Source organism: Rattus norvegicus, chromosome 1, assembly GCF_021556685.1.
Source record: "Rattus norvegicus strain SHRSP/BbbUtx chromosome 1, alternate assembly SHRSP_T2T, whole genome shotgun sequence".
NCBI classification, from domain to species: Eukaryota; Metazoa; Chordata; class Mammalia; order Rodentia; family Muridae; genus Rattus; species Rattus norvegicus.
The window spans coordinates 122,473,080-122,493,777 of NC_141534.1; the positions used below are offsets into that span (position 1 = coordinate 122,473,080).

Here is a 20,698-nt window from a genome sequence, read left to right on the forward strand (position 1 = left end):
TTATCATACACTTGGGCTCTCTCAGCACTCCTTCCGTCCTCTAGAAATTTGCCCTCACAATCCATATCAGAGATATTTTTCCTACAAGGAACTGTTTGGGGACATAATTTTCCCAATTCTATCACCGAATTCCTGTAGGTTACCAGGCAACAAAGATCTTAAAATGGGACGAAGCCAATATCTGATCCCGAAAACTACAGTAGTATGTACATCACTTGAGAACCATCCAAAGAAATTAGCACAAGGTACACAACAGAATGAGACCACTAACATGGCTTAATGGAAGTTGTCTACAAAAATAAGTAAATCTCAGTTCAGCCGGATAGGACAGAGAAAATCAGGCCTTACTCTTCCCATGGAAACCATCAGAATCTTAATAGCTTTGGCCACAATCGGAGCACCCTCCATAATCATAACATACTACACCTATTAGTCCTACTCTGCATTCGATGAGAACTGATACAAATATCATATAAGATTCCCATCCACATTAGATGAATGGACTTCTTATGTACTCTTTCTCTATCTCGCTTCTTCACTTTCTCTCTGAAATTGACTTGCAGTGACTCTCCTAGCTTCTCAGATTCTCACTCACAATCTCTCTATTTGGTTTCCTTATTTCTGTCAATCAAGATATCTGCTTTAATATCACAGTGTCCTCTTTTCCACTCCCCCCCTCTCTCCCCCCCTCTCTCTTTCTGTCTCTCACTGTCTTCCTCTGTCTCACACATGCTTAGCGTCTTCAACAATTGTTCTTTCTCTCTGTCTCTGTCCATGCTCATATATCTCCTATTCAGGTTTTGACTGGTTCTAAATTCCTGTGAGTGCTATTGCTGTGGTATCTGACATTGATCACCACAGAGAAAGTGTCTGTTCAAACCCTCTCAGGTCACCAAACACAAGCATAACCTGTAGTCACTGAGATATATGTTATTATCAACAGCATGATCCTAAGCATGCAGCTCACTTTCATAATCAAATGGAAACACAATTTCTTTGTGATATTTGCTTGGAGAAAAGAACAATGTCTAAGATAACAGGACTACCATCAGCTCCAAAACACATAGCCAAAATGCCAAGTTAACCTTCAGCAAGGCCACATCAAGACCATAAGGAGAGATAATCCCACAGACACTCCATGCCTATCTTCTACGGCCATACCAAATATAAAATTCCTAGAGGAGTGTGTGTAAGATTCAAACTTGCATGCTCACATTCTTAGATCCTAGAAGAGGAGGAGATGTATGTCCAGACCATTTTGGTACAGTCAATCAATAAGAACTGCTGGCAAACTACCCGGATAGACTGACAAAAAATATCCCAACAATAAACATAGAAACTAGGATTAAAATGGGTGTTCTCCATACATCCATGAAGGTGGTATGGATCCTGGGACAATTGAAAGCATGCACTTCTAGAATCCACAGACAAGAAGGCTACATGCCAACCTTTATATTCCAAGGCTCTCTTTCCAACCTAATTGCCATGGCCACAATCAGTCTTTCAAGAAAACAGAGCTTTGTTTTCACACAGGAAGAGTCCACATTCCCATAGTTCCTGAGAATTGCTACTGCCTCATTCCACATGTCGTCTGTAACCTTCCCGTTATGTATCTCTGTTTTATGAAACAGAAGGGTCATCATTCATGCGAAGGCTTCAGACACGGACAGAAACACATTTCCTGACATTCCAGTGTACATTGTTGAACTCTGCTGCCCCCGCTATACTTACATTTTCCTCACAACCTACTATACATTATTGCTGATGGAGTTGGTAGGGCTAACTTCCAAGATACTGACAATGATCTCCTCAACCGGAAAGCATGTTATCATTAGAGCAAAAGGTGAAGCCTTGATTTAGGCCATGATTTCTGGTGATTTAGGCATGCAAAGAACATTCTGAAGGCTCTCTCACTGGATCCAAGTCTCGCAAGATGAATGGAGGCCATGTGAGTCCCTCAGTGACATTTGTGATCCCAGGTGCTGGACCTCAGTCACGATGATAGTGGCGGTATTGAGTTTTCACTCATTTTGTTCAGCTTTCCAAGGAATGTTTTATTGGAAATCATCATCGATCCAAGCACGCTGGTGTACCCCCTGCCATGACACTTAGTATACTCAAAATAGATCAGGTTTGGTGAGCGAACAGAATTCAAGACATTCACATCCTTTACCACGAACCAATGGGCCTATTCTCCAATCACAGGAGTAGCCACAGGCAGTGAGCCTGAACCAGGTCCCAAAGGATCATGATTCAAGTTTGGGAACTCCTGCGAGCTCCATCAACACCTGAGCATTGAGTTCTTTTTGAAAGTAGAGTGTTTCTTACCCTTCACTTCAGGTATCCTCAGGCAAGAGAACTTCAACTGAGGACTTCAGGGCAGGCGATGTTAGGCTTCTTCCAACTTCATCTGATGTTCCATACTCAGTTCCTCTGCAAGCTGTCCTTTTCCGGTATGAGACAGGGACTCTGTCCCTGAAAGTAAAGCAAATAGCACATAACCCCACTTTATTGGATTCCTTGCAAATCATGGAGACTGTGATGCATTGTTGTTAGTTCTTAATTTATCGAACACTTGGGCTCTCTCAGCACTCCTTCCGTCTTCTAGAAATTTGCCCTCACAATCCATATCAGAGATATTTTTCCTCCAAGGAACTGTTTGGGGACATAATTTTCCCAATTCTATCACCGAATTCCTGGAGGTTACCATGCAACAAAGTTTTTAAGATGGGACGAAGCCAATATCTGATCCAGAAAACTACAGTAGTATGTACATCACTTGAGAACCATCCAAAGAAATTGGCACGAGGTACACAACAGAATGAGACCACTAACATGGCTTAATGGAAGTTGTCTACAAAATAAGTAAATCTCAGTTGAGCCGGATATGACAGAGAAAATCAGGCCTAACACTTCCCATGGAAACCATCAGAATCTTAATAGCTTTGGCCACAATCGGAGCACCCTCCATAATCATAACATACTACACCTATTAGTCCTACTCTGCCTTCGATGAGAACCGATTCAAATATCATATAAGATTCTCATCCACATTAGATGAATGGACTCCTTATGTACTCTTTCTCTATCTCGCTTCTTCACTTTCTCTCTGAAATTGACTTGCAGTGACTCTCCTAGCTTCTCAGTTTCTCACTCACATTCTCTCTATTTGGTTTCCTTCTTTCTGTCAATCAAGATATCTGCTTTAATATCACAGTGTCCTCTTTTCCACTTCACACCCCCTCTCTCCCCACCCTCTCTCTCTTTCTGTCTCTCACTGTCTTCCTCTGTCTCACACATGCTTAGTTCTTCAACAATTGTTCTTTCTCTCTGTCTCTGTCCATGCTCATATATCTCCTATTCAGGTTTTGACTGGTACTAAATTCCTGTGAGTGCTATTGCTGTGGTATCTGACATTGATCACCACAGAGAAAGTGTCTGTTCAAACCCTCTCAGGTCACCAAACACAAGCATAACCTGTAGTCACTGAGATATATGTTATTATCAACAGCATGATCCTAAGCATACAGCTCACTTTCATAATCAAATGGAAACACAATTTCTTGTTGATATTTGCTTGGAGAAAAGAACAATGTCTAAGATAACAGGACTACCATCAGCCCCAAAACACATAGCCAAAATGCCAAGTTAACCTTCAGCAAGGCCACATCAAGACCATAAGGAGAGATAATCCCGCAGACACTCCATGCCTATCTTCTACGGCCATACCAAAATATAAAATTCCTAGGAGTGTGTGTAAGATTCAAACTTGCATGCTCACATTCTTAGATCCTAGAAGAGGAGGAGATGTATGTCCAGACCATTTTGGTACAGTCAATCCATAAGAACTGCTGGCAAACTACCCGGATAGACTGACAAAAAAATGTCCCAACAATAAACATAGAAATAGGATTAAAATGGGTGTTCTCCATACATCCATGAAGGTGGTATGAATCCAGGGACATTTGAAAGCATGCACTTCTAGAATCCACAGACAAGAAGGCTACATGCAAACCTTTTAAATTCCAAGGCTCTCTTTCCAACCTAATTGCCATGGCCACAATCAGTCTTTCAAGAAAACAGAGCTTTGTTTTCACACAGGAAGAGTCCACATTCCCATAGTTCCTGAGAATTGCTACTGCCTCATTCCACATGTCGCCTATAACCTTCCCGTTATGTATCTCTGTTTTATGAAACAGAAGTGTCATTATTCATGCGAAGGCTTCAGACACGGACAGAAACACATTTCCTGACATTCCAGTGTATATTGTTGAACTATGCTGCCCCCGCTAAACTTACATTTTCCTCACAACCTACTATACATTATTGCTGATAGAGTTGGTAGGGCTAACTTCCAAGATACTGACAATGATCTCCTCAACCGGAAAGCATGTTATCATTAGAGCAAAAGGTGAAGCCTTGATTTAGGCCATGATTTCTGGTGATTTAGGCAAGCAAAGAATATTCTGAAGGCTCTCTCACTGGATCCAGGTCTCGCAAGATGAATGGAGGCCATGTGAGTCCCTCAGTGACATTTGTGATCCCAGGTGCTGGACGTCAGTCACGATGATAGTGGCGATATTGAGTTTTCACTCATTTTGTTCAGCTTTCCAAGGAATGTTTTATTGGAAATCATCATCGATCCAAGCACGCTGGTGTACCCCCTGCTATGACACTTAGTATACTCAAAATAGATCAGGTTTGGTGAGCGAACAGAATTCAAGACATTCACATCCTTTACCACGAACCAATGGGCCTATTCTCCAATCACAGGAGTAGCCACAGGCAGTGAGGCTGAACCAGATCCCAAAGGATCATGATTCATGGTTGGGAACTCCTGCGAGCTCCATCAACACTTGAGCACTTTGAGTTCCTTTGGAGAGTCAAGTGTTTCTTACCTTTCACTTCAGGTATCCTCAGGCAAGAGAGCTTCAAATGAGGACTTCAGGGCAGGCGATGTTAGGCTTCTTCCAACTTCATCTGATGTTCCATACTCAGTTCCTCTGCAAGCCGTCCTTGTCCGGTATGAGACAGGGACTCTGTCCCTGAAAGTAAAGCAAATAGCACATTCCCCCACTTTATTGGATTCCTTGCAAATCATGGAGACTGTGATGCATTGTTGTTAGTTCTTAATTTATCGAACACATGGGCTCTCTCAGCACTCCTTCCGTCCTCTAGAAATTTGCCCTCACAATCCATATCAGAGATATTTTTCCTCCAAGGAACTGTTTGGGGACATAATTTTCCCAATTCAATCACCGAATTCCTGGAGGTTACCATGCAACCAAGTTCTTAAGATGGGACGAAGCCAATATCTGATCCCGAAAACTACAGTAGTATGTACATCACTTGAGAACCATCCAAAGAAATTGGCACGAGGTACACAACAGAATGAGACCACTAACATGGCTTAATGTAAGTTGTCTACAAAAATAAGTATATCTCAGTTCAGCCGGATATGACAGAGAAAATCAGGCCTTACTCTTCCCATGGAAACCATCAGAATCTTAATAGCTTTGGCCACAATCGGAGCTCCCTCCATAATCATAACATACTACACCTATTAGTCCTACTCTGCCTTCGATGAGAACCGATTCAAATATCATATAAGAATCTCATCCACATTAGATGAATGGACTTCTTATGTACTCTTTCTCTATCTCGCTTCTTCACTTTCTCTCTGAAATTGACTTGCAGTGACTCTCCTAGCTTCTCAGTTTCTCACTCACATTCTCTCTATTTGGTTTCCTTATTTCTGTCAATCAAGATATCTGCTTTAATATCACAGTGTCCTCTTTTCCACTTCACACCCCCTCTCTTCCCCCCCTCTCTCTCTTCTGTTTCTCACTGTCTTCCTCTGTCTCACACATGTTTAGCCTCTTCAACAATTGTTCTTGCTCTCTGTCTCTCTCCATGCTCATATATCTCCTATTCAGGTTATGACTGGTACTAAATTCCTGTGAGTGCTATTGCTGTGGTATCTGACATTGATCACCACAGAGAAAGTGTCTGTTCAAACCCTCTCAGGTCACCAAACACAAGCATAACCTGTAGTCACTGAGATATATGTTATTATCAACAGCATGATCCTAAGCATAAAGCTCACTTTCATAATCAAATGGAAACACACTTTCTTGTTGATATTTGCTTGGAGAAAAGAACAATGTCTAAGATAACAGGACTACCATCAGCCCCAAAACACATAGCCAAAATGCCAAGTTAACCTTCAGCAAGGCCACATCAAGACCATAAGGAGAGATAATCCCGCAGACACTCCATGCCTACTTCTATTGCCTTACCAAAATATAAAATTCCTAGAAGGAGTGTGTGTAAGATTCAAACTTGCATGCTCACATTCTTAGATCCTAGAAGAGGAGGAGATGTATGTCCAGACCATTTTGGTACAGTCAATCCATAAGAACTGCTGGCAAACTACCCGGATAGACTGACAAAAATGTCCCAACAATAAACATAGAAATAGGATTAAAATGGGTGTCCTCCATACATCCATGAAGGTGGTATGAATCCTGGGACATTTGAAAGCATGCACTTCTAGAATCCACAGACAAGAAGGCTACATGCCAACCTTTTAAATTCCAAGGCTCTCTTTCCAAACCAATTGACATGGCCACAATCAGTCTTTCAAGAAAACAGAGCTTTGTTTTCACAAAGGAAGAGTCCACATTCCCATAGTTCCTGAGAATTGCTACTGCCTCATTCCACATGTCGCCTGTAACCTTCCCGTTATGTATCTCTGTTTTATGAAACAGAAGGGTCAGCATTCATGCGAAGGCTTCAGACACGGAGAGAAACACATTTCCAGACATTCCAGTGTACATTTTTGAACTATGCTGCCCCCGCTAAACTTACATTTGCCTCACAACCTACTATACATTATTGCTGATGGAGTTGGTAGGGCTAACTTCCAAGATACTGACAATGATGTCCTCAACCGGAAAGCATGTTATCATTAGAGCAAAAGTTGAAGCCTTCATTTAGGCCATGATTTCTGGTGATTTAGGCAAGCAAAGAACATTCTGAAGGCTCTCTCACTGGATCCAAGTCTCGCAAGATGAATGGAGGCCATGTGAGTCCCTCAGTGACATTTGTGATCCCAGGTGCCGGACCTCAGTCACGATGATAGTGGCGGTATTGAGTTCACTCATTTTGTTCAGCTTTCCAAGGAATGTTTTATTGGAAATCATCATCGATCCAAGCACGCTGGTGTACCCCCTGCTATGACACTTAGTATACTCAAAATAGATCAGGTTTGGTGAGCGAACAGAATTCAAGACATTCACATCCTTTACCACGAACCAATGGGCCTATTCTCCAATCACAGGAGTAGCCACAGGCAGTGAGGCTGAACCAGATCCCAAAGGATCATGATTCATGGTTGGGAACTCCTGCGAGCTCCATCAACACTTGAGCACTTTGAGTTCCTTTGGAGAGTCAAGTGTTTCTTACCTTTCACTTCAGGTATCCTCAGGCAAGAGAGCTTCAACTGAGGACTTCAGGGCAGGCGATGTTAGGCTTCTTCCAACTTCATCTGATGTTCCATACTCAGTTCCTCTGCAAGCCGTCCTTGTCCGGTATGAGACAGGGACTCTGTCCCTGAAAATAAAGCAAATAGCACATTCCCCCACTTTATTGGATTCCTTGCAAATCATGGAGACTGTGATGCATTGTTGTTAGTTCTTAATTTATCGAACACATGGGCTCTCTCAGCACTCCTTCCGTCCTCTAGAAATTTGCCCTCACAATCCATATCAGAGATATTTTTCCTCCAAGGAACTGTTTGGGGACATAATTTTCCCAATTCAATCACCGAATTCCTGGAGGTTACCATGCAACCAAGTTCTTAAGATGGGACGAAGCCAATATCTGATCCCGAAAACTACAGTAGTATGTACATCACTTGAGAACCATCCAAAGAAATTGGCACGAGGTACACAACAGAATGAGACCACTAACATGGCTTAATGTAAGTTGTCTACAAAAATAAGTATATCTCAGTTCAGCCGGATATGACAGAGAAAATCAGGCCTTACTCTTCCCATGGAAACAATCAGAATCTTAATAGCTTTGGTCACAATCGGAGCTCCCTCCATAATCATAACATACTACACCTATTAGTCCTACTCTGCCTTCGATGAGATCTGATTCAAATATCATATAAGATTCTCATCCACATTAGATGAATGGACTTCTTATGTACTCTTTCTCTATCTCGCTTCTTCACTTTCTCTCTGAAATTGACTTGCAGTGACTCTCCTAGCTTCTCAGGTTCTCACTCACATTCTCTCTATTTGGTTTCCTTATTTCTGTCAATCAAGATATCTGCTTTAATATCACAGTGTCCTCTTTTCCACTTCACACCCCCTCTCTTCCCCCCCTCTCTCTATTCTGTTTCTCACTGTCTTCCTCTGTCTCACACATGCTTAGCCTCTTCAACAATTGTTCTTGCTCTCTGTCTCTCTCCATGCTCATATATCTCCTATTCAGGTTTTGACTGGTACTAAATTCCTGTGAGTGCTATTGCTGTGGTATCTGACATTGATCACCACAGAGAAAGTGTCTGTTCAAACCCTCTCAGGTCACCAAACACAAGCATAGCCTGTAGTCACTGAGATATATGTTATTATCAACAGCATGATCCTAACCATACAGCTCACTTTCATAATCAAATGGAAACACACTTTCTTGTTGATATTTGCTTGGAGAAAAGAACAATGTCTAAGATAACAGGACTACCATCAGCCCCAAAACACATAGCCAAAATGCCAAGTCAACCTTCAGCAAGTCCACATCAAGACCATAAGGAGAGATAATCCCGCAGACACTCCATGCCTATCTTCTATGGCCTTACCAAAATATAAAATTCCTAGAAAGAGTGTGTGTAAGATTCAAACTTGCATGCTCACATTCTTAGATCCTAGAAGAGGAGGAGATGTATGTCCAGACCATTTTGGTACAGTCAATCCATAAGAACTGCAGGCAAACTACCCGGATAGACTGACAAAAATGTCCCAACAATAAACATAGAAATAGGATTAAAATGGGTGTTCTCCATACATCCATGAAGGTGGTATGAATCCTGGGACATTTGAAAGCATGCACTTCTAGAATCCACAGACAAGAAGGCTACATGCAAACCTTTTAAATTCCAAGGCTCTCTTTCCAACCCAATTGACTTGGCCACAATCAGTCTTTCAAGAAAACAGAGCTTTGTTTTCACACAGGAAGAGTCCACATTCCCATAGTTCCTGAGAATTGCTACTGCCTCATTCCACATGTCGCCTGTAACCTTCCCGTTATGTATCTCTGTTTTATGAAACAGAAGTGTCATCATTCATGCGAAGACTTCAGACACGGACAGAAACACATTTCCTGACATTCCAGTGTACATTGTTGAACTATGCTGCCCCCGCTAAACTTACATTTTCCTCACAACCTACTATACATTATTGCTGATGGAGTTGGTAGGGCTAACTTCCAAGATACTGACAATGATCTCCTCAACCGGAAAGCATGTTATCATTAGAGCAAAAGTTGAAGCCTTGATTTAGGCCATGATTTCTGGTGATTTAGGCAAGCAAAGAACATTCTGAAGGCTCTCTCACTGGATCCAAGTCTCGCAAGATGAATGGAGGCCATGTGAGTCCCTCAGTGACATTTGTGATCCCAGGTGCTGGACCTCAGTCACGATGATAGTGGCGGTATTGAGTTTTCACTCATTTTGTTCATCTTTCCAAGGAATGTTTTATTGGAAATCATCATCGATCCAAGCACGCTGGTGTACCCCCTGCCATGACACTTAGTATACTCAAAATAGATCAGGTTTGGTGAGCGCACAGAATTCAAGACATTCACATCCTTTACCACGAACCAATGGGCCTATTCTCCAATCACAGGAGTAGCCACAGGCAGTGAGGCTGAACCAGATCCCAAAGGATCATGATTCATCGTTGGGAACTCCTGCGAGCTCCATCAATACTTGAGCACTTTGAGTTCCTTTGGAAAGTCATGTGTTTCTTACCTTTCACTTCAGGTATACTCAAGCAAGAGAGCTTCAACTGAGAACTTCAGGGCAGGCGATGTTAGGCTTCTTCCAACTTCATCTGATGTTCCATACTCAGTTCCTCTGCAAGCCGTCCTTTTCCGGTATGAGACAGGGACTCTGTCCCTGAAAATAAAGCAAATAGCACATTCCCCCACTTTATTGGATTCCTTGCAAATCATGGAGACTGTGATGCATTGTTGTTAGTTCTTAATTTATCGAACACTTGGGCTCTCTCAGCACTCCTTCCGTCCTCTAGAAATTTGCCCTCACAATCCATATCAGAGATATTTTTCCTCCAAGGAACTGTTTGGGGACATAATTTTCCCAATTCAATCACCGATTTCCTGGAGGTTACCATGCAACCAAGTTCTTAAGATGGGACGAAGCCAATATCTGATCCCGAAAACTACAGTAGTATGTTCATCACTTGAGAACCATCCAAAGTAATTGGCACGAGGTACACAACAGAATGAGACCACTAACATGGCTTAATGGAAGTTGTCTACAAAAATAAGTATATCTCAGTTCAGCCGGATATGACAGAGAAAATCAGGCCTTACTCTTCCCATGGAAACCATCAGAATCTTAATAGCTTTGGCCACAATCGGAGCTCCCTCCATAATCATAACATACTACACCTATTAGTCCTACTCTGCCTTCGATGAGAACAGATTCAAATATCATATAAGATTCTCATCCACATTAGATGAATGGACTTCTTATGTACTCTTTCTCTATCTCGCTTCTTCACTTTCTCTCTGAAATTGACTTGCAGTGACTCTCCTAGCTTCTCAGTTTCTCACTCACATTCTCTCTATTTGGTTTCCTTATTTCTGTCAATCAAGATATCTGCTTTAATATCACAGTGTCCTCTTTTCCACTTCACACCCCTTCTCTTCCCCCCCCTCTCTCTTCTGTTTCTCACTGTCTTCCTCTGTCTCACACATGCTTAGCCTCTTCAACAATTGTACTTGCTCTCTGTCTCTCTCCATGCTCATATATCTCCTATTCAGGTTTTGACTGGTACTAAATTCCTGTGAGTGCTATTGCTGTGGTATCTGACATTGATCACCACAGAGAAAGTGTCTGTTCAAACCCTCTCAGGTCACCAAACACAAGCATAGCCTGTAGTCACTGAGATATATGTTATTATCAACAGCATGATCCTAACCATACAGCTCACTTTCATAATCAAATGGAAACACACTTTCTTGTTGATATTTGCTTGGAGAAAAGAACAATGTCTAAGATAACAGGACTACCATCAGCCCCAAAACACATAGCCAAAATGCCAAGTTAACCTTCAGCAAGGCCACATCAAGACCATAAGGAGAGATAATCCCGCAGACACTCCATGCCTATCTTCTATGGCCTTACCAAAATATAAAATTCCTAGAAGGAGTGTGTGTAAGATTCAAACTTGCATGCTCACATTCTTAGATCCTAGAAGAGGAGGAGATGTATGTCCAGACCATTTTGGTACAGTCAATCCATAAGAACTGCTGGCAAACTACCAGGATAGACTGACAAAAATGTCCCAACAATAAACATAGAAATAGGATTAAAATGGGTGTTCTCCATACATCCATGAAGGTGGTATGAATCCTGGGACATTTGAAAGCATACACTTCTAGAATCCACAGACAAGAAGGCTACATGCCAACCTTTTAAATTCCAAGGCTCTCTTTCCAACCCAATTGACATGGCCACAATCAGTCTTTCAAGAAAACAGAGCTTTGTTTTCACACAGGAAGAGTCCACATTCCCATAATTCCTGAGAATTGCTACTGCCTCATTCCACATGTCGCCTGTAACCTTCCGGTTATGTATCTCTGTTTTATGAAACAGAAGTGTCATCATTCATGCGAAGGCTTCAGACACGGACAGAAACACATTTCCTGACATTCCAGTGTACATTGTTGAACTATGCTGCCCCCGCTAAACTTACATTTGCCTCACAACCTACTATACATTATTGCTGATGGAGTTGGTAGGCCTAACTTCCAAGATACTGACAATGATCTCCTCAACCGGAAAGCATGTTATCATTAGAGCAAAAGGTGAAGCCTTGATTTAGGCCATCATTTCTGGTGATTTAGGCAAGCAAAGAACATTCTGAAGGCTCTCTCACTGGATCCAAGTCTCGCAAGATGAATGGAGGCCATGTGAGTTTCTCAGTGACATTTGTGACCCCAGGTGCTGGACCTCAGTCACGATGATAGTGGCGGTATTGAGTTTTCACTCATTTTGTTCAGCTTTCCAAGGAATGTTTTATTGGAAATCATCATCGATCCAAGCACGCTGGTGTACCCCCTGCCATGACACTTAGTATACTCAAAATAGATCAGGTTTGGTGAGCGCACAGAATTCAAGACATTCACATCCTTTACCACGAACCAATGGGCCTATTCTCCAATCACAGGAGTAGCCACAGGCAGTGAGGCTGAACCAGATCCCAAAGGATCATGATTCATCGTTGGGAACTCCTGCGAGCTCCATCAATACTTGAGCACTTTGAGTTCCTTTGGAAAGTCATGTGTTTCTTACCTTTCACTTCAGGTATACTCAAGCAAGAGAGCTTCAACTGAGAACTTCAGGGCAGGCGATGTTAGGCTTCTTCCAACTTCATCTGATGTTCCATACTCAGTTCCTCTGCAAGCCGTCCTTTTCCGGTATGAGACAGGGACTCTGTCCCTGAAAATAAAGCAAATAGCACATTCCCCCACTTTATTGGATTCCTTGCAAATCATGGAGACTGTGATGCATTGTTGTTAGTTCTTAATTTATCGAACACTTGGGCTCTCTCAGCACTCCTTCCGTCCTCTAGAAATTTGCCCTCACAATCCATATCAGAGATATTTTTCCTCCAAGGAACTGTTTGGGGACATAATTTTCCCAATTCAATCACCGATTTCCTGGAGGTTACCATGCAACCAAGTTCTTAAGATGGGACGAAGCCAATATCTGATCCCGAAAACTACAGTAGTATGTTCATCACTTGAGAACCATCCAAAGTAATTGGCACGAGGTACACAACAGAATGAGACCACTAACATGGCTTAATGGAAGTTGTCTACAAAAATAAGTATATCTCAGTTCAGCCGGATATGACAGAGAAAATCAGGCCTTACTCTTCCCATGGAAACCATCAGAATCTTAATAGCTTTGGCCACAATCGGAGCTCCCTCCATAATCATAACATACTACACCTATTAGTCCTACTCTGCCTTCGATGAGAACAGATTCAAATATCATATAAGATTCTCATCCACATTAGATGAATGGACTTCTTATGTACTCTTTCTCTATCTCGCTTCTTCACTTTCTCTCTGAAATTGACTTGCAGTGACTCTCCTAGCTTCTCAGTTTCTCACTCACATTCTCTCTATTTGGTTTCCTTATTTCTGTCAATCAAGATATCTGCTTTAATATCACAGTGTCCTCTTTTCCACTTCACACCCCTTCTCTTCCCCCCCCTCTCTCTTCTGTTTCTCACTGTCTTCCTCTGTCTCACACATGCTTAGCCTCTTCAACAATTGTACTTGCTCTCTGTCTCTCTCCATGCTCATATATCTCCTATTCAGGTTTTGACTGGTACTAAATTCCTGTGAGTGCTATTGCTGTGGTATCTGACATTGATCACCACAGAGAAAGTGTCTGTTCAAACCCTCTCAGGTCACCAAACACAAGCATAGCCTGTAGTCACTGAGATATATGTTATTATCAACAGCATGATCCTAACCATACAGCTCACTTTCATAATCAAATGGAAACACAATTTCTTGTTGATATTTGCTTGGAGAAAAGAACAATGTCTAAGATAACAGGACTACCATCAGCCCCAAAACACATAGCCAAAATGCCAAGTTAACCTTCAGCAAGGCCACATCAAGACCATAAGGAGAGATAATCCCGCAGACACTCCATGCCTATCTTCTATGGCCTTACCAAAATATAAAATTCCTAGAAGGAGTGTGTGTAAGATTCAAACTTGCATGCTCACATTCTTAGATCCTAGAAGAGGAGGAGATGTATGTCCAGACCATTTTGGTACAGTCAATCCATAAGAACTGCTGGCAAACTACCAGGATAGACTGACAAAAATGTCCCAACAATAAACATAGAAATAGGATTAAAATGGGTGTTCTCCATACATCCATGAAGGTGGTATGAATCCTGGGACATTTGAAAGCATACACTTCTAGAATCCACAGACAAGAAGGCTACATGCCAACCTTTTAAATTCCAAGGCTCTCTTTCCAACCCAATTGACATGGCCACAATCAGTCTTTCAAGAAAACAGAGCTTTGTTTTCACACAGGAAGAGTCCACATTCCCATAATTCCTGAGAATTGCTACTGCCTCATTCCACATGTCGCCTGTAACCTTCCGGTTATGTATCTCTGTTTTATGAAACAGAAGTGTCATCATTCATGCGAAGGCTTCAGACACGGACAGAAACACATTTCCTGACATTCCAGTGTACATTGTTGAACTATGCTGCCCCCGCTAAACTTACATTTGCCTCACAACCTACTATACATTATTGCTGATGGAGTTGGTAGGCCTAACTTCCAAGATACTGACAATGATCTCCTCAACCGGAAAGCATGTTATCATTAGAGCAAAAGGTGAAGCCTTGATTTAGGCCATCATTTCTGGTGATTTAGGCAAGCAAAGAACATTCTGAAGGCTCTCTCACTGGATCCAAGTCTCGCAAGATGAATGGAGGCCATGTGAGTTTCTCAGTGACATTTGTGACCCCAGGTGCTGGACCTCAGTCACGATGATAGTGGCGGTATTGAGTTTTCACTCATTTTGTTCAGCTTTCCAAGGAATGTTTTATTGGAAATCATCATCGATCCAAGCACGCTGGTGTACCCCCTGCCATGACACTTAGTATACTCAAAATAGATCAGGTTTGGTGAGCGCACAGAATTCAAGACATTCACATCCTTTACCACGAACCAATGGGCCTATTCTCCAATCACAGGAGTAGCCACAGACAGTGAGCCTGAACCAGGTCCCATAGGATCATGATTCAAGGTTGGGAACTCCTGTGAGCTCCATCAACACCTGAGCACTTGAGTTCCTTTGGAAAGTCAAGTGTTTCTTACCTTTCACTTCAGGTATCCTCAGGCAAGAGAGCTTCAACTGAGGACTTCAGGGCAGGCGATGTTAGGCTTCTTCCAACTTCATCTGATGTTCCATACTCAGTTCCTCTGCAAGGCGTCCTTTTCCGGTATGAGACAGGGACTCTGTCCCTGAAAGTAAAGCAAATAGCACATACCCCCACTTTATTGGATTCCTTGCAAATCATGGAGACTGTGATGCAATGTGGTTAGTTCTTAATTTATCGAACACTTGGGCTCTCTCAGCACTCCTTCCGTCTTCTAGAAATTTGCCCTCACAATCCATATCAGAGATATTTTTCCTCCAAGGAACTGTTTGGGGACATAATTTTCCCAATACTATCACCGAATTCCTGGAGGTTACCATGCAACAAAGTTCTTAAGATGGGACGAAGCCAATATCTGATCCCGAAAACTACAGTAGTATGTACATCACTTGAGAACCATCCAAAGAAATTGGCACGAGGTACACAACAGAATGAGACCACTAACATGGCTTAATGGAAGTTGTCTACAAAAATAAGTATATCTCAGTTCAGCCGGATATGACAGAGAAAATCAGGCCTTACTCTTCCCATGGAAACCATCAGAATCTTAATAGATTTGGCCAAATCGGAGCACCCTCCATAATCATAACATACTACACCTATTAGTCCTACTCTGCCTTCGATGAGATCTGATTCAAATATCATATAAGATTCTCATCCACGTTAGATGAATGGACCTCTTATGTACTCTTTCTCTATCACGCTTCTTCACTTTCTCTCTGAAATTGACTTGCAGTGACTCTCCTAGCTTCTCAGTTTCTCACTCACATTCTCCCTATTTGGTTTCCTTATTTCTGTCAATCAAGATATCTGCTTTAATATCACAGTGTCCTCTTTTCCACTTCACCCCCCCTCTCTCCCCCTGCTCTCTCTTTCTGTCTCTCACTGTCTTCCTCTGTCTCACACATGCTTAGCCTCTTCAACAATTGTTCTTTCTCTCTGTCTCTGTCCATGCTCATATATCTCCTATTCAGGTTTTGACTGGTTCTAAATTCCTGTGAGTGCTATTGCTGTGGTATCTGACATTGATCACCACAGAGAAAGTGTCTGTTCAAACCCTCTCAGGTCACCAAACACAAGCATAACCTGTAGTCACTGAGATATATGTTATTATCAACAGCATGATCCTAAGCATACAGCTCACTTTCATAATCAAATGGAAACACAATTTCTTGTTGATATTTGCTTGGAGAAAAGAACAATGTCTAAGATAACAGGACTACCATCAGCCCCAAAACACATAGCCAAAATGCCAAGTTAACCTTCAGCAAAGCCACATCAAGACCATAAGGAGAGATAATTCCGCAGACACTCCATGCCTATCTTCTACGGCCATACCAAAATATAAAATTCCTAGAAGGAGTGTGTGTAAGATTTAAACTTGCATGCTCACATTCTTAGATCCTAGAAGAGGAGGAGATGTATGTCCAGACCATTTTGGTACAGTCAATCCATAAGAACTGCTGGCAAACTACCCGGATAGACTGACAAAAAATGTCCCAACAATAAACATAGAAACTAGGATTAAAATGGGTGTTCTCCATACATCCATGAAGGTGGTATGAATCCTGGGACATTTGAAAGCATGCACTTCTAAATCCACAGACAAGAAGGCTACATGCCAACCTTTTAAATTACAAGCCTCTCTTTCCAACCTAATTGCCATGGCCACAATCAGTCTTTCAAGAAAACAGAGCTTTGTTTTCACACAGGAAGAGTCCACATTCCCATAGTTCCTGAGAATTGCTACTGCCTCATTCCACATGTCGCCTGTAACCTTCCCGTTATGTATCTCTGTTTTATGAAACAGAAGTGTCATCATTCATGCGAAGGCTTCAGACACGGACAGAAACACATTTCCTGACATTCCAGTGTACATTGTTGAACTATGCTGCCCCCGCTAAACTTACATTTGCCTCACAACCTACTATACATTATTGCTGATGGAGTTGGTAGGGCTAACTTCCAAGATACTGACAATGATCTCCTCAACCGGAAAGCATGTTATCATTAGAGCAAAAGGTGAAGCCTTGATTTAGGCCATGATTTCTGGTGATTTAGGCAAGCAAAGAACATTCTGAAGGCTCTCTCACTGGATCCAAGTCTCGCAAGATGAATGGAGGCCATGTGAGTCCCTCGGTGACATATGTGATCCCAGGTGCTGGACCTCAGTCACGATGATAGTGGCGGTATTGAGTTTTCACTCATTTTGTTCAGCTTTCCAAGGAATGTTTTATTGGAAATCATCATCGATCCAAGCACGCTGGTGTACCCCCTGCCATGACACTTAGTATACTCCAAATAGATCAGGTTTGGTGAGCGAACAGAATTCAAGACATTCACATCCTTTACCACGAACCAATGGGCCTATTCTCCAATCACAGGAGTAGCCACAGACAGTGAGACTGAACCAGGTCCCATAGGATCATGATTCAAGGTTGGGAACTCCTGTGAGCTCCATCAACACCTGAGCACTTTGAGTTCCTTTGGAAAGTCAAGTGTTTCTTACCTTTCACTTCAGGTATCCTCAGGCAAGAGAGCTTCAACTGAGGACTTCAGGGCAGGCGATGTTAGGCTTCTTCCAACTTCATCTGATGTTCCATACTCAGTTCCTCTGCAAGCCGTCCATTTCCGGTATGAGACAGGGACTCTGTCCCTGAAAGTAAAGCAAATAGCACATACCCCCACTTTATTGGATTCCTTGCAAATCATGGAGACTGTGATGCATTGTTGTTAGTTCTTAATTTATCGAACACTTGGGCTCTCTCAGCACTCCTTCCGTCCTCTAGAAATTTGCCCTCACAATCCATATCAGAGATATTTTTCCTCCAAGGAACTGTTTGGGGACATAATTTTCCCAATTCTATCACCGAATTCCTGGAGGTTACCATGCAACAAAATTCTTAAGATGGGACGAAGCCAATATCTGATCCCGAAAACTACAGTAGTATGTACATCACTTGAGAACCATCAAAGAAATTGGCACGAGGTACACAACAGAATGAGACCACTAACATGGCTTAATGGAAGTTGTCTACAAAAATAAGTATATCTCAGTTCAGCCGGATATGACAGAGAAAATCAGGCCTTACTCTTCCCATGGAAACAATCAGAATCTTAATAGATTTGGCCACAATCGGAGCACCCTCCATAATCATAACATACTACACCTATTAGTCCTACTCTGCCTTCGATGAGATCTGATTCAAATATCATATAAGATTCTCATCCACGTTAGATGAATGGACTTCTTATGTACTCTTTCTCTATCTCGCTTCTTCACTTTCTCTCTGAAATTGACTTGCAGTGACTCTCCTAGCTTCTCAGTTTCTCACTCACATTCTCCCTATTTGGTTTCCTTATTTCTGTCAATCAAGATATCTGCTTTAATATCACAGTGTCCTCTTTTCCACTTCACCCCCCTCTCTCCCCCCGCTCTCTCTTTCTGTCTCTCACTGTCTTCCTCTGTCTCACACATGCTTAGCCTCTTCAACAATTGTTCTTTCTCTCTGTCTCTGTCCATGCTCATATATCTCCTATTCAGGTTTTGACTGGTTCTAAATTCCTGTGAGTGCTATTGCTGTGGTATCTGACATTGATCACCACAGAGAAAGAGTCTGTTCAAACCCTCTCAGGTCACCAAACACAAGCATAACCTGTAGTCACTGAGATATATGTTATTATCAACAGCATGATCCTAAGCATACAGCTCACTTTCATAATCAAATGGAAACACAATTTCTTGTTGATATTTGCTTGGAGAAACGAACAATGTCTAAGATAACAGGACTACCATCAGCCCCAAAACACATAGCCAAAATGCCAAGTTAACCTTCAGCAAGGCCACATCAAGACCATAAGGAGAGATAATCCCGCAGACACTCCATGCCTATCTTCTACGGCCATACCAAAATATAAAATTCCTAGAAGGAGTGTGTGTAAGATTCAAACTTGCATGCTCACATTCTTAGATCCTAGAAGAGGAGGAGATGTATGTCCAGACAATTTTGGTACAGTCAATCCATAAGAACTGCTGGCAAACTACCCGGATAGACTGACAAAAAATGTCCCAACAATAAACATAGAAACTAGGATTAAAATGGGTGTTCTCCATACATCCATGAAGGTGGTATGAATCCTGGGACATTTGAAAGCATGCACTTCTAAATCCACAGACAAGAAGGCTACATGCCAACCTTTTAAATTCCAAGGCTCTCTTTCCAACCTAATTGCCATGGCCACAATCAGTCTTTCAAGAAAACAGAGCTTTGTTTTCACACAGGAAGAGTCCACATTCCCATAGTTCCTGAGAATTGCTACTGCCTCATTCCACATGTCGCCTGTAACCTTCCCGTTATGTATCTCTGTTTTATGAAACAGAAGTGTCATCATTCATGCGAAGGCTTCAGACACGGACAGAAACACATTTCCTGACATTCCAGTGTACATTGTTGAACTATGCTGCCCCCGCTAAACTTACATTTGCCTCACAACCTACTATACATTATTGCTGATGGAGTTGGTAGGGCTAACTTCCAAGATACTGACAATGATCTCCTCAACCGGAAAGCATGTTATCATTAGAGCAAAAGGTGAAGCCTTGATTTAGGCCATGATTTCTGGTGATTTAGGCAAGCAAAGAACATTCTGAAGGCTCTCTCACTGGATCCAAGTCTCGCAAGATGAATGGAGGCCATGTGAGTCCCTCGGTGACATATGTGATCCCAGGTGTTGGACCTCAGTCACGATGATAGTGGCGGTATTGAGTTTTCACTCATTTTGTTCAGCTTTCCAAGGAATGTTTTATTGGAAATCATCATCGATCCAAGCACGCTGGTGTACCCCCTGCCATGACACTTAGTATACTCCAAATAGATCAGGTTTGGTGAGCGAACAGAATTCAAGACATTCACATCCTTTACCACGAACCAATGGGCCTATTCTCCAATCACAGGAGTAGCCACAGACAGTGAGACTGAACCAGGTCCCATAGGATCATGGTTCAAGGTTGGGAACTCCTGTGAGCTCCATCAACACCTGAGCACTTTGAGTTCCTTTGGAAAGTCAAGTGTTTCTTACCTTTCACTTCAGGTATCCTCAGGCAAGAGAGCTTCAACTGAGGACTTCAGGGCAGGCGATGTTAGGCTTCTTCCAACTTCATCTGATGTTCCATACTCAGTTCCTCTGCAAGCCGTCCATTTCCGGTATGAGACAGGGACTCTGTCCCTGAAAGTAAAGCAAATAGCACATACCCCCACTTTATTGGATTCCTTGCAAATCATGGAGACTGTGATGCATTGTTGTTAGTTCTTAATTTATCGAACACTTCGGCTCTCTCAGCACTCCTTCCGTCTTCTAGAAATTTGCCCTCACAATCCATATCAGAGATATTTTTCCTCCAAGGAACTGTTTGGGGACATAATTTTCCCAATTCTATCACCGAATTCCTGGAGGTT

The 20,698-nt window shown here is 42.2% G+C and overlaps 8 non-coding genes across 8 annotated transcripts; all 8 read right to left on the reverse strand.

Annotated features, from left to right (window-relative positions):
• Positions 1-1,984: 1,984 nt before the first annotated feature.
• On the reverse strand, positions 1,985-2,077 carry LOC148007650 (small nucleolar RNA SNORD116). Its single transcript, XR_015656932.1, has one exon. It is a non-coding gene; the product is annotated as a small nucleolar RNA SNORD116 (small nucleolar RNA).
• Positions 2,078-4,552: 2,475 nt separating this feature from the next.
• LOC148007651 (small nucleolar RNA SNORD116) lies at positions 4,553-4,645 on the reverse strand. The gene has a single exon (XR_015655632.1). It is a non-coding gene; the product is annotated as a small nucleolar RNA SNORD116 (small nucleolar RNA).
• Positions 4,646-7,123: 2,478 nt separating this feature from the next.
• Positions 7,124-7,214, reverse strand: LOC148007652 (small nucleolar RNA SNORD116). The gene has a single exon (XR_015655635.1). It is a non-coding gene; the product is annotated as a small nucleolar RNA SNORD116 (small nucleolar RNA).
• Positions 7,215-9,693: 2,479 nt separating this feature from the next.
• Positions 9,694-9,786, reverse strand: LOC148007653 (small nucleolar RNA SNORD116). Its single transcript, XR_015655565.1, has one exon. It is a non-coding gene; the product is annotated as a small nucleolar RNA SNORD116 (small nucleolar RNA).
• Positions 9,787-12,264: 2,478 nt separating this feature from the next.
• On the reverse strand, positions 12,265-12,357 carry LOC148007654 (small nucleolar RNA SNORD116). The gene has a single exon (XR_015656944.1). It is a non-coding gene; the product is annotated as a small nucleolar RNA SNORD116 (small nucleolar RNA).
• Positions 12,358-14,835: 2,478 nt separating this feature from the next.
• LOC148007655 (small nucleolar RNA SNORD116) lies at positions 14,836-14,928 on the reverse strand. The gene has a single exon (XR_015656954.1). It is a non-coding gene; the product is annotated as a small nucleolar RNA SNORD116 (small nucleolar RNA).
• A 2,477-nt stretch (positions 14,929-17,405) lies between these two features.
• LOC148007656 (small nucleolar RNA SNORD116) lies at positions 17,406-17,498 on the reverse strand. The gene has a single exon (XR_015656958.1). It is a non-coding gene; the product is annotated as a small nucleolar RNA SNORD116 (small nucleolar RNA).
• A 2,477-nt stretch (positions 17,499-19,975) lies between these two features.
• LOC148007657 (small nucleolar RNA SNORD116) lies at positions 19,976-20,068 on the reverse strand. Its single transcript, XR_015656969.1, has one exon. It is a non-coding gene; the product is annotated as a small nucleolar RNA SNORD116 (small nucleolar RNA).
• Positions 20,069-20,698: the final 630 nt, after the last annotated feature.